The sequence below is a fragment of the Cupressus sempervirens genome, chromosome 5, assembly GCF_028749045.1.
Source record: "Cupressus sempervirens isolate cs-2001-9-10 chromosome 5, ASM2874904v1, whole genome shotgun sequence".
Classification (NCBI taxonomy): domain Eukaryota; kingdom Viridiplantae; phylum Streptophyta; class Pinopsida; order Cupressales; family Cupressaceae; genus Cupressus; species Cupressus sempervirens.
In genome coordinates, this window is record NC_143122.1 from 386927023 (window position 1) to 386941012 (window position 13990).

At 34.8% G+C, this 13990-nt stretch overlaps 1 protein-coding gene across 3 annotated transcripts in view; it reads right to left on the reverse strand.

Annotated features, from left to right (window-relative positions):
- The window catches only part of LOC149556402 (PI-PLC X domain-containing protein At5g67130-like), a 37860-nt gene that overhangs the window by 14458 nt on the left and 9412 nt on the right, over window positions 1-13990 (reverse strand). The gene's annotated exons all lie outside the window — the stretch shown is intronic.

The following is a 13990-nucleotide window of genomic DNA, read 5'->3' on the forward strand; positions in this document are numbered from 1 at the left end:
TATATTTTGTAAACTGATATTTATGGGTTTCAAGTCCTTGTAAAACCTTTTTTTACCTTAATCCAAAACACTAGGATTTTATTTCTCATCTCAAGTATAAGGAACTTATTCTATTTATATATTTGTTTATTTAAAAATATCTACTAGATAATAATCATATGTATATTGTAGGTTCTCTTACATACCTAGTGGTTGACGTCAATATATAATAACATATAGAATATTAACATGTGTTATTGGAGGTGGGCCGTTAGTTTATATAAATTGCGTTGTGATTGTCTCTATGGTTCTACATGGGACATTCAATACAAGCAAGTGTATTGCCTAAGCCATTCATCATCTTCGATGGCATTGTCACTTTTTTTCTTTTCATTAATTAAGGTGTTGAGCCTATAAGGGCTTGCTCTTTCAAATATCCTTGTTTTACTTGTTTTCTTTTCAGTAGTAATGGTAGAACTTTTCCAAGTCTTGTTTTGCCTTTCAAGGGGTCCTTCTATATAATGACCGAGCATGGATTTATATGCCGGTACAAGGTCATGATTGTCAAGTGGGTGTCGTTTCACACAGGTAATGGCCGACGTGTCCCTTTTCATTTATAAAGTTGCTATTATGATAGTTGTTATAGTTGTTATATTTGTTTGCTAGTTTAATTAGTATCATTTATCTAATTAGGATTGTTTATATAATTATTAATAATTAATTACTATTATTTATTTTTTCAATATTGTTCATACCATGCAATTAATATCTAATTATGACACATGCATATATATATATATATATATATATATAGAGAGAGAGAGAGAGAGAGAGAGTCTAGACTTATTTATTATCAGTGATAATCTGATATTCAGTGAGCTATTCCATTATGATATCAATTATGATTTGATATAAGATTTCCTTACTAAAGGGGGAATTACAGTGGGGGCCGATGTATCCCTTTTCATTTATAAAGTTGCTATTATGATAGTTGTTATAGTTGTTATATTTGTTTGCTAGTTTAATTAGTATCGTTTATCTAATTAGGATTGTTTATATAATTATTAATAATTAATTACTATTATTTATTTTTTCAATATTATTTATGTATTCAATATTGTTCATTTCATACCATGCAATTAATATCTAATTATGACACATGCATATATATATATATATATATATATATATATAGAGAGAGAGAGAGAGAGCCATTATGATATCAATTATGATTTGATATTAGATTTCCTTATTAAAGGGGGAATTACAGTGGGGGACAATCTTTCAACCATGACAGCACTTCTTTCCAGCTCATCCAGCCACCAACAGAGAGTTAGGGCAGAATGGAGAAGAGAAGAATCAGCCCCTAATTCCCAGTATAGTGCACCAAACTATAGATATAAAGCTAACACTCTATAGCTGTGATGGCTCCAAGTTCCAACTATACATATAGGGCCATATCACAGAGGGAGGCAGCACAGGGACCTTTTGAACCTTTCCTTGTGAATATGTAATGAGGTTGCTTTCATCCTTTCTACTGAACATGAGGAGGTGTTATCCCATTATTTGGTGGACTGGCCCCCAAGACGGTTGGTATGAACTCAATAACACCTCATATCCTGGAACAAGCAGCTCTATAGCTACTGTGGCAACCAAAAATAATTGATAAGTAGGAGATATTTTTCCAAAGCACGTCAAATTGTGATATTGCTATCAGGATTTAACTGTGTAGCTTTTGAGTCAAAATCATTGACTCATGTTTCATGAGTAGTAATTCACATGAATCCATTTCTCGTGACAATAAATGGAACACTTAGCACTCATTGGAACTAGGTGATGCTCACATGAGTCAATGAGTTTGACTCAAAAAACTACAGCACTCGAGCTGGAGTAGGTACTAGGATGGATGACCTCCAGGAAGTCCTAGTGCTTCACCTCTATGACCATCACCTAGATCCAATGAGTGCTAAGCATTCCATTTATTGTCATTAGAGATAGATTCGTGTGAATCACACTACTCATGAAACATGAGTCAGTGAGTTTGACTCAAAAACTACATAGCTAAATCCAACCAAAAATAATGTCATTTTGACTGCTTCAAGTTTATCCCTTCAAGTACCCCTAGTTAAAATAAAGCAAATTCATCCTGATTTATATTAGCTCATCAACACAGGTAGGGTTTAAAGCATCTCATCTTAGAGGAGTTTTATCTTGGAAAAGTGAATCCATGGGAATTATCCGAGTGGAGAAAGAGTTCATTTATACAATAGTATAATTCATTGAACTCTATTCCACTAGTTTTTCATTTACTAGTGATAATTATGATGCTGCATACCACTCATGAAGCTGGCTGATAATATCTAGAGAGAGATAAAAGAATTATAGAACTATCATTGTTTACTATTTAATTGTTTGCGCTTACTTGGAATATCAAGTCAATCTTATTCCTAGGTAACTTTTTGCTAGAATTTTATACTAGTGTGGTACAAAAAGTTGCAGTGTAACGTGGTAACGAGGGTATAAAAATAGCAACTTGATTCAATGTGATTTCCCCATCAACTTCTTTTGTTTTTAAATTCAACAGTGGGGGTCTGGAGACAGCAACCTCCAATGGGGTCAAGAGGCAACTCCCCTTGCAGGCTCCTGGGGCAAGTGAACAAAATTTAAAACATGCAATCTAAAAAAAACACTTTTGTGTTTGTCCGCCAATGGGGGACACATAGATGTCCCCAATACAGTTAAGGGACACCTGGGGATCCCCATGCTGTTCTGGCATCCCGACAGCCAAAGCATAGTGGAATGGTAGTGGGGGGCGCCCATCCCCCTCTCCCGGGAATGCAGGGTTTTAGGGTGGTGGGTATATCCCATGTTACACTAAAAATTGTCATTTGGGATTCAATTGAACAAAAGAACTGTCATTGAAATGAATTATATGTAAAAGTAATCTGTTAATAGGTTGCTAGTTGGAGCCTCTATTTCTTGTTATGAATAAAGACAGTATTTTTGCCCACTACTTGTGAGCTCCCTATACGCTATATCCCTAGTTAGCCAGAGACAAATTAGTAAGAGAGAATGCTTAAAAAACAATAACATCCTACTTCAAAAGAATTGAATAAGAAGTCATATTAGGTGAAATTCCCGTGTATGCTTTTGTACAATGGCAATAAAGGTAACTGTCTATCCACTATTACCCCCAAAAGGCCAAACTCTGCCTTACAAAAAGTTGCCAGAATACAATTAAAATAACTGCTTTTTACTTGGCATACAAGGATATTCAATACTATTAGTAAGAGGTGGAAGACAAAGATTTGACCAGTGTTAGATATCACGTAACATGAGGAATCTTAGATGTTTCAATTAAAAAATCATAAACAAGGGTGCTCTAGCAGAGTGCCTCTAGTGGTGGAGGTGTTTCCAATCAAGCAGGCTATTTTGAGCCTTCCAAAGCATAAGAAGCTTTACTATATATAGGGAGAGGAATTTCTTGATCAAAACCTATTTCTTTATCAAAGTCATATAATGGGCTGTTTTCAGTCTCAATATGCCATGTCCAAGCATAAAGCATAGTATGTTTCTGTGGGCATAGATTCCTCATGCTGTCATACTCCCACCAATTGATGAGATCACAACCTTTATAAGCTGTGATTGCTCGCAGTCTTTAAAACACTTAGATTCTAGACTATAGCAGTCAAACTGGGACCAACTGAGATGGACAAGAAAGGCAATTGAATAAAGGGACAACTTAATTAAAGGGAATTATTAGCAACATTTGTCATGACACCAACTCAGAACAGCACCAGAAATGCAGCGATAACAATTGAGAAGTCAACAGAGAGGGGAGACAGGTCAGCAAGGTACATGCCACTTAATCCATCAGGATGTGTGATTTCTATTGAAGGCAACGGGCAAAGTAAATATACGATTCGAATTAATCAAGGCAGACATTCTAAGACAACAATTCATTGACGAATGGATGCGATTAATCAATTGAGTAATGAAAGGGTGTGATAAGTGATGGCAAAGAGTTATGGTCATGGGATACATCTCTTGGATGGTGATTCAGCTATCCAACCGTATGACATAAAAAGACACTACTATACAGTCATTGGGGCATCAAATAAGCAGAAATAAATACAAATTCACAGGAAATTAAGGAATCAGATCTACAGCATCAGACATTAAGCTTGTTCCACCAACCTGGAAATACTATACTTATTGCAGTGGTATAATTTAATTACTGTTAATGTTACATATAATGTTACTGTTGACATCACAAAATATAATGTTATTATTACCTATAATGTTAACATTACAGAATATGATGTTGCATGTTAATATTATATATATCTTCATATAATAAAGGATAGTTAAATGATTTCTTTAGGATTCTACCCAACAAGTCATCCCATCATGGAGGGGAGGTCCAGTACTTGCAAGAAGGGCAAGTAGTCAAGGGTCCATCTGGGTTAAGCAGGAGGATCATGGAATGATAGTCACCATCCCTCAAGCTTCCAAACACTCCCTATTGAGGATTAGAAGCTTCCTCAAAGGGTCGTAGTTATTACTCTAGTAGATAGTGGGGTATCCCACAATTTCATCAATGAAAGATTGATTGTGAAACTAAAAATAAAAACCAAGAATATTTCAAGGATTTACTGCAACCTAGGACATATGAATGCTGGTTAGATGCACTAAATTGGTTCTACAACAAGAGATTATATTAGGGAAACAATCCATTAAGGAAGATTTATATCTAGCATCATTTGACACTAACATCATATTGGATGCTCCTTGGATATGCTCCCTATGATGCTTCAAATTTGGTCTTCCTAACTTGAAAACTCATTTCAAACATGAGGGACAAGAAATCACTTTGGAGGGATTACCTAGTGGTTCCCCACAGATGCTTTCCTGCAAAAGAATAGAAAGAATCTTTAGAGGAATGGGCCACCCAATGCATGAACTTGGACAAATCCACTCCATAAGGCTTAGCTATAGACATTAACATACAGACTTGTCCTCAAAAAACATAAAAAGGTGTTTGGCCATGTTTCGTCGTGCTTACCTCCCAAGATGGGATGCGAACACATTATAGAATTAGAAAAAGGACAAACCCGTAACTACTAACCCTTATAGACATCCTCAAAAATATTAAGAAGAAATTGTGAAGACTATAAAAGAACTCTAGAGGTGGGCCACATTCAACCCAGTTCAAGCACTTTTACATCACCAATAGTGCTTGTTAAAAAAGAAGGATGGAAAGAGGAGAATGTGTATCAATTAACTGGAGTTGAATAAGAAGACTATCAAGAACCACTATTGCATACCTAGAGTGGATAAACATATTGATAAACTTTACGGGGGCAAATACTTCTCCAAGAGATATCATCGAATAAGAATGAGAGAAGACATTACAAAAATAGCTTTTTGATGTCATTATGGACATTTTGAATTCTTAGTTCTTCCCTTTGGCTTGAAAATCAAGGCTATTATAGAATGGTTGAAACCCACAACCTTAAACTCATTAGAGGGGATTTGTAGGCTTATGTAGCTATTATACTCCCCTCACCAACGTCACAAAAAAGGGAATGTTTGCTTGAAATGAAAAAACCAACAAGCTTTTGAGAATCTGAAAGAGATCACAAGTTCTTGTCCTATTGAATTGGAATGTCATGCATTCAAAGAAGGCATTGGAGCAGTCCTCATGTAGAACAAACATCCAATTGCTTTTGAGAGTTGCAAGCCCCGTCCAACAAAGAGACTTTATTCCATTTTGATGAAAAGTATTGGCTATTATGCATGCAAATTTGCAATAGCCAAATTCAGACAATACATGGTTGGTGGGAAATTTTAGGTGAAGACAGATCATAACAACCTGCAGTTCTTTCTAAACCAAAGGGACCTAAACAACCACCAACAAAAATGGGTCAGCAAACTACAAGCTTATAATTTTGATATATAATACATGAAAGAGAAGCACAATGTCGTTGTAGATGCATTATCTCACAAACCCTACTTGTGCACCATGATAGAAATTATGATAGATTGGAAACACTTCAGTATTGTGGAATATGTCAAAGAGTCAAATGCAAATGATATTCTTAAGGGGAAGATATAGGATGAAAAATATAAATTATAACTTATCCTCTTCAAAAACAGGGTATACCTTACACTAGTTTCAAACTTGAAAGGTAAAGTCATTAAAGAATTCCATGACAATCCTTAAGTAGGACACTGAGGCTATTTCAAAACCTATAAACAAGTGAGGGAAAAATACTCTTGGAAGGGACTTACGCAACATGTGTTTAAACATGTCCAAGAGTGTATGATGCCAAAGAAACAAAACTAAACAAACACATCTAGTAGTCTTCTCCAGCCTCTGCCTATACCTAACCAAAATTTGTGAAAGTATCACTGTGAATTTTATAACAAGGCTTCCAGAAGTCCAAATAAAAAATTGCATATGTGTAGTTGTGGATCAACTAACCAGGTATGCTAATTTTACAGCCATACCTACAGACTAAAGGGCACCCCAAGTAGTTGAGATCTTTTTCAAAGAGGTATTCCAGATTACATGGATTACCAAAGAACATCATTAGTGATAGGGATAAATTTTAGCCTGTTTTGGCAAATGCTCTTAAGTCACTTTTATTCATTAATACAATTATTTATATGTATTGTTGTACAATTACGTATAACATAAATGCATGTATGCATGTGAATGGGCAATAAATGTATAGGTATGTGCATGGACCTAGATACATAATTATATATTTATATGTATATATGTGCTAATGTGTAACAGTGACAATATAAGTTTATGCCTATTTTGAACAATTCATAGCCATTGTTCGCTAGATATGTCTTGTTGCATATTTGAATTCCCCCTTTAGAGGCATAGACACCACAAAGCAATTTCAGCATACATTTTATTGACTTCGTAATAAGTGATCTAAAGCCATGAAGGTCTATGTTTGTCAAAATTAAAAGAAATTATGTTTAATGTGGCAAGTGGGAAAGGTTTATCTTAGGCTTAGACTCTTTTATCACACCAAATAATTATTCCCAACACTATGGAAAGAAATAGGATTCACAAAATCAATCAAACCAATCCCTAAGCTATCACAGTGGAAAGGAGGTATGGAGAATTTTGTTTTGCAAAGATTAATGGGAGGCTTGAAGCTTGAAACAGGACTCCAACAATTTCTTGATTGTAAACCACCTTTCTTTGTAATACCAACAGGTTTCACGTTAGGAATATAAGCTTAGAACTGCTCCAAAAATGTTTGATGAAAATGGAAGAGACATTAGCCAGTTAAAATCTGAGCAGCGTTCCCTAAATTCGAACTACTAGTATGGAGAGGTTTTTAGTGTAGAATATCTTGAGCAGCTCATGTTTCATCTTTTGTACAGGAGTAAAAGCTGAAATATCACTGTCTTTAAAACCTTGAGTTAATTAATAGAGCTCGATATAAGAGCATTCTCACTTAATGAAAGGAGGAGAAAAACAGAACAGCTGCATTGTGACTCAGAAATTGAAGGGAAAACCTTTGGATGAGTTCTTTTATTCAAATTTGCTTTTGGTTTGAATGTATTAGGCACGTACTCTTCCTTGCTTATTTAAACAATAATTGCATATAAAGATAATAAACCAAACATTTTTAATGGAGCTTTAGTTGAGTTTACTTACGAAACTGCAGAGGTATAGAGTTTCTTTTTGAATCCAAGGGTTAACAGTAGTTTTAACAGTGGATGATATAATTGTAATAAAAAATAACCTAGTGTAGTGTAGAAAATTGGAGAATTGAGCAAAATCACATCACAGTATTTACATGGAAAAACCTAGTAAAAATATACCAGTAAAAAACCAGGGGCCAATCTCTTAACTTTATTTCTCAAGAGTTTTCACAATTACAACAATGTTCAAAATGTATGAACAGTAATGACTTCAAATTGCCTATAACAACCGAGTTGTAGAGTTAGAAATACAGACCACTCACTATGACTCATACAACTGCATGTTAAGCAATTGTCAAAATTACTATTTTTGGCAAGTCACCAAAACAACTTACTATATATAGTAAGTTGACTCGTACAAACTTTCTAATTATAGTAAGTCCCAAAAAAATTGCGTTGAGCATCTGTGATGACTCAACCACAATTAGATGAGAATATGATGACTTCACATTCCAACAACAATATATCTTTCTTTCTTGAAAATCAAATGAAAGAAGAATCAAGTGTATATAACTTTCCCCTTTCTTAGAAAAAGCACAATGTTCATTTAACAGTGGAAGAGATAATGTTTCTGTTTTCTTGAAAAGAAAATGAAAGATAAATTTAAGCGTAAATATGACTGCCTTTGTAGAGGAACAAGAGATTGTTTATTAGACAATTGAGAGCATGAGTATGTGAGACAAACAAATTGTATTCACGCAACATAGGAATTATATAAGCTATCAAATCCACTTCTCCAAGGCTTAATAGATTGCCTACTAAAGATGCAGTCAGCTATAGTGTTGAGTTGGGGGTATAATAGACTTAATATCTTCTCTAGTTTTGAGATTACCATCAATAAGTGAGATACAAGTTGCATTCGAGTATTTTTCGAAGTATACAATGAGAAATCCTACACGTGCAACTCTTGAGGAACCACTATAGTATAGAACCGAGCATGAATTATTTCACTTTCCACACTTTCACACTTTTTAATCTACCTTTGCACAAAATCAATTCCAAAATCATATCAAGACAACATAGTAAGATAGTTCTTGAGATTCAATACAAAGAAACTCCTAAGACACAAATGTTACAACTACGGTTGTCATTGCACCAAAAGATGGACCTATCAATGCCTAGTACAACCACCAAACTTATAGCACACAAGAGGCAATTAAGCCATGTCACAAATCTCGATGGGGTAGGTTGACAATTAGTCCAACAATCCCCCCCCCGGAAGTGTTATCTAAGGAGATCGGAACCTAGGACCAAGCTCTAATACCAATTGTTAACAAGTGAAGTCCAAACCTCACGATGGAGAAAGGGGGGGAATTAGTTGTGGATAAATGCAATTAATTACAAACTTGTAAAACTGATAACCACAAACAAGATAGCAATGAACAATAACAAGAAAGTGAACACCATAACACACTGATTTTTGTTATTGAGGAAAACCATCAATCAGAGGGGAAAACATTGGGCGGGATGGTACCTACTAGATATTGTACTACTATATAAATTCTCAGCTGAAGGATGTGACCCTATTAGAAATTAAATACAATGCATTTAGTACAATTAAAGGACCTTGAACCTTGTTAGAAGATTCACAACCCTATTAGGAGTTGATTAGAACAAAAGGCTCATTGCCTAAGCACACTGAGTAAAGGATAAGAAGGTTAAACCACCTCCTCTTCTAGATAGCAAATCCAAGAAGCATGAGCTGACTGATCTGCAACTCAATTGCCAAAACGGTTCATTTGTAAGTCCACTAGGAATGATAGATTTCATTCATACCTCTTCTCAAAGCATTTGACAATCTTTCAGCTCTACTTTGATATTCCAGCATCAAGGCTCACAACAATACCATTCCATGCCATACATTACAAATGAGCAATTAGGTCAGTTTGTTAGGACTTTCCAAATACACAATTAAATACATAGAACCATGCTAAGGCATACATGTCTCCTTAAGCAATTATATAATCATTAGATAAGATAATCCACACGCAACAATGCATAATTAACTCTTGCCAAATAAAGATCAACACGCTACATTATCTAGTCGGCTGCCCAGTGAAACATATCGAACGTTACATTTTAGCGACCATTCCAACATGAACCAAATGATCCACAATTCCACACATACGCACATCAATGAGTCTTCTATCATCTTCTATGCTCACAATCATTGATTCCATCTTGCCATCAAGTTTTAGCCAAAATACTACAACTACCTCTTGCATAATTCCCTGCTTATTGGTTTGCTACCAGTCTTCACTAAAACATTTGTAACTCATCCAAACTATCACATAAGATACTGTAACCATAAACATAATGTCTATACTCATCTTGAAATATAAAACCATGCTTGCATATTCAAAACTGTCAATCATTCTCCATACTGTATTGATCAAGAACCTACGACATACAAAATTTGAGTCTGTCTGCAACCATAGAACATATGTTGGCATCAATGATAAAACTTGCCTACAACATACAAAATTTGAATCTGTTTGCAACCATAGAACATATGTTGACATCAATGATAAAACCTGTCATCTATACAACATGTTTGCCATCTCAATCTCATTTTGCTACCAATCTCAACAATCTCCCCTTTTGGCATGATGGCAACATATGGTGAAAAACCATCAATCCAATTGTATAATCTAAGTACAACTTTCTCAAAACTCTCCCCCTTTGACATCAATGGAAAAGGGTGTCATATTAATGTCAAATAACTGAAAAAGTGAATTCTCCCCCTATGATAATCTCTCCCTCTAAGAGACTGATCTCTTAAAGAAAGATTTGCAATACTATTGATACCACTTGTTACAAGCCAAGGTTATTGTTGCACCAAAAGATCGACCTGTCAATGCCAGATTGACTTATAGAACATAGGAGGCAGTTAAGCCATGTCACAAATCTCAAAGGGAAACATTGGCGGTTAGTGCAACAACAAACACCCATTATAGCCCCTAGAATTATAAAGGGCAGTACTCTAAACTATAATTAGGGGTGGGGGCAGCAATTCTACAACTGATTAGTCACAATACCCTAAAAATATAACTTGGTTGATCCAGTTATAAAAATGAGCCCAAGCACATCAACCTCAAACCAGTAGTGATGCTTTGGCCAAAGGCATAACCTTGGTTAGCAAATAGGTACTTGCCAAATTGTCAATAACTCGATGAGTTTTTTTGCAAAATGAATTTTTCGCATGTTTACTAACTACAAAACTCGATGACTTTTTGGAAAGTACTCACCAAAAAACTTGAAAATTTTAATAAAAATCTTAACACATTAAAATGTGAAACGCGAAAAAAATAGTCTTAAAAACAAGGATAAAATAATTTTTTAACATATTTTTTTGTTAATCAAAGCATAAAGACATGCATACATCAATTTTAATGATAGCAAGTGGAAGACCAAACCAACTCACCAAAGATTTCCAGGCAATCCATTACTTACAAAATGCATACATTTTCATTTAGCTAATTAATCATGCAAGGTTAATCCTGTTACCCAATTTAGCATTAAATGCAATGTTTGTTTTAGAACCCAAAATACAAATTCCTAAATGATTACACATATAGGTTCATTTCTAGCTAAAACACAAAATTAATGCAATAACCTTGCTAACCTACCCAAAGTGTCTAATAATTGAACTTTTCTAGTGAAGAAGATATAGCATCCAAAAGGGTACCCAAAAATCTAATTCACGAACTCCAAAAAGGTCTAGAAGTGCTCATTGTTTAAGGTGTGATGATTCCCAGACAGTGTCGTGCAATGAAACTCATAAAGGGGTGTGATACAAGATTTCATCATGTGATACGATGCAGAAAACTAATGAGATCTTCACCAGTAAATGGTGCAATACAATGCATCTTCGTGTGATACAATGCTACTACTGCACGTGATACAATGCTCTAACTACATGCGATGAGATGCAAAAAAATTCTTTCATCGCACAATATGATGCTCAAGAGGGGTGCAATACAATAGCTTGCTCAACAAGAAAATCATATTAGAAGCCAAGTACAAGAGGGGACCTCCACATAGTGGAGTACCGAATGTGCACGAATTGAGGAGAAAAGAACTCAACCGCACCACAGTAATCAAAACATCAATTATATCATCCATAGCATCTATCTAACAAATACAAGAATATCAAGGAACAAGAGAACAATCCGCACCAAGTGCAAGTACAAAATGAGATCAAGAGGACAAGAGAAGGGGTAAGTCAGCAATATCTCGCAAACTAGAAGATAATGACCTAACCACAATCACAAAAGACAAAGATATCCAAGGCTAACATACACGCCAATTAGTGCAAGACACAAGAACTCAAAGATCGTGGATGCAACGCAATACATCAAGTAACTAGCCAAACACGCTATATGATAACTATATAAGGACTCTAGTGGAGTGTGATTACTTGTCTCGAGTAGCACAAGTAGCATCGAACCTTCATTCCAACTCCCGTAGTAGTCCAGACTCGGAATGTATCTTTGTTCCAACTCCCTTATGAGGCCAAGTGTTTAATAATCTTATCTTCCATTAAGTTTTATTACCCAAGTGTTTATTCAGTTATTACTTATTAGACCTCTATATGTTACCTTGACGGACACTTCCGGACTGGGGTAACCACGAGAAGCCATTGCACACCTCTACCCTATAGACCCTTCTCTCCATACGACGAGTGCCATAAGCAATGCAAATTCCCAACCCAACCCCCAAATGAACAAATACTCGACCAACCTAAATTTGGGAGCTTGGGGTCTCGCAAGATCCCGACATATGCACGTCCATGTGCTCGTGGGTAGGCACAACCAACTCCACGTAATATCATAATAAAACCAATGCAATGGTTGGATTCAAGAAATGCAAACAAAAGAATAAAGTATAAATACACTCTGGAAAAACATCCAAGTGGAAACCATAATGAAGTTCATAAAACACATATATCAATTGGCCACTTTGTTGAGACCACAAATTTCTACGGAATCCTCGAATCGTTTCATTAGAACACCAGGATGGCATACAATGCCCAAAATACACCAAAAAATCAAAATTTGGTAAAATCCAACAAGAACCAAAAGTCCACATTGACAATTAAAAGCACACTTTTGAATTGAGATATAAACTACCTTGGAATGTCCTCTAGTCATTTGGATTATGTGATCCTAGTCTTTGCAGTAGAGACTGCTAGCATATAATTTAAGTCAAGGCAAACCAAGCAACAAACAAGTACTAGATGATGTGGAAAATGAGATGATGCCAAAAACATCCAAAATTTCAAACATTTTGGAATTCAATGAAATTGAAAACCCACTTCCTAAATCTACCCAAACCACCAAAGATCGTATAAAATTCAAGTTTTAGATACACGCACAAAATCTAGCAACATAACTAGTTAAAAACTCTCATTTTCCAATGTCACCGGGAGATGGGGAGACTTCGAGGTCTTCGGTACTGGTACTGGTACCGGTACGGCAATTTTTCAAATAGGAGACGGGGGTACTTGGAGGCGGCAAATTTTATTTTTTTTTAAATTTTTTAATAGTTTAAAGAGTCTAATACTAAAAGTAAATACAAAATTTGAAAATAGTAATACTATAAGACTAAAGTAAATAATAATAGTAATGTCACATTAAAAATTAAAATAGACTCATAGAGTCAAAGATTTCAAAACTCACATGATCACAATATTGTATCTCATAGACATATTTGTTTTTCGAATATTGCATATGATCACCATCATATCAAATTGATAATCACTAAGATTATCATTACATATTCAAATTTTAAATTCAAAAAAGTATAGTTTGATGCTGAATTGCTGATATGCAAACAAAAATAAACACTTTGTACAATAAACAAAAAACAGAAATATATCTAGTATTAGTATGTCGATGGTACTATCATCTACTCCACAAGGTTGTGATCATCCATCTCAAGGTCTTCAGCTATCATACTCTCAAAAAAATCATCTCTCCAAAAATATTTTAAATGATTTAATCATTTAAATTGTTGAATAAAAATAAATTTTTTAAAGTGTTTCTAATGTTTTTAAAGTTATTAATTTATTAAATAAAATATTTTAAATGATTTAATCATTTAAATTGTCGGTGGTCTTAATTTTTGTATTAAAAACATTAAAATGAGGGCTAAAATATATAAAATTATTTAATATTATATTTTACATTTATATTTTACCAAGAGACTTCGGGGAGACTTCACTTTTTGGATTAGGAGACGGGGAGGCTTCAAGAGACTTCATCATGAAGTC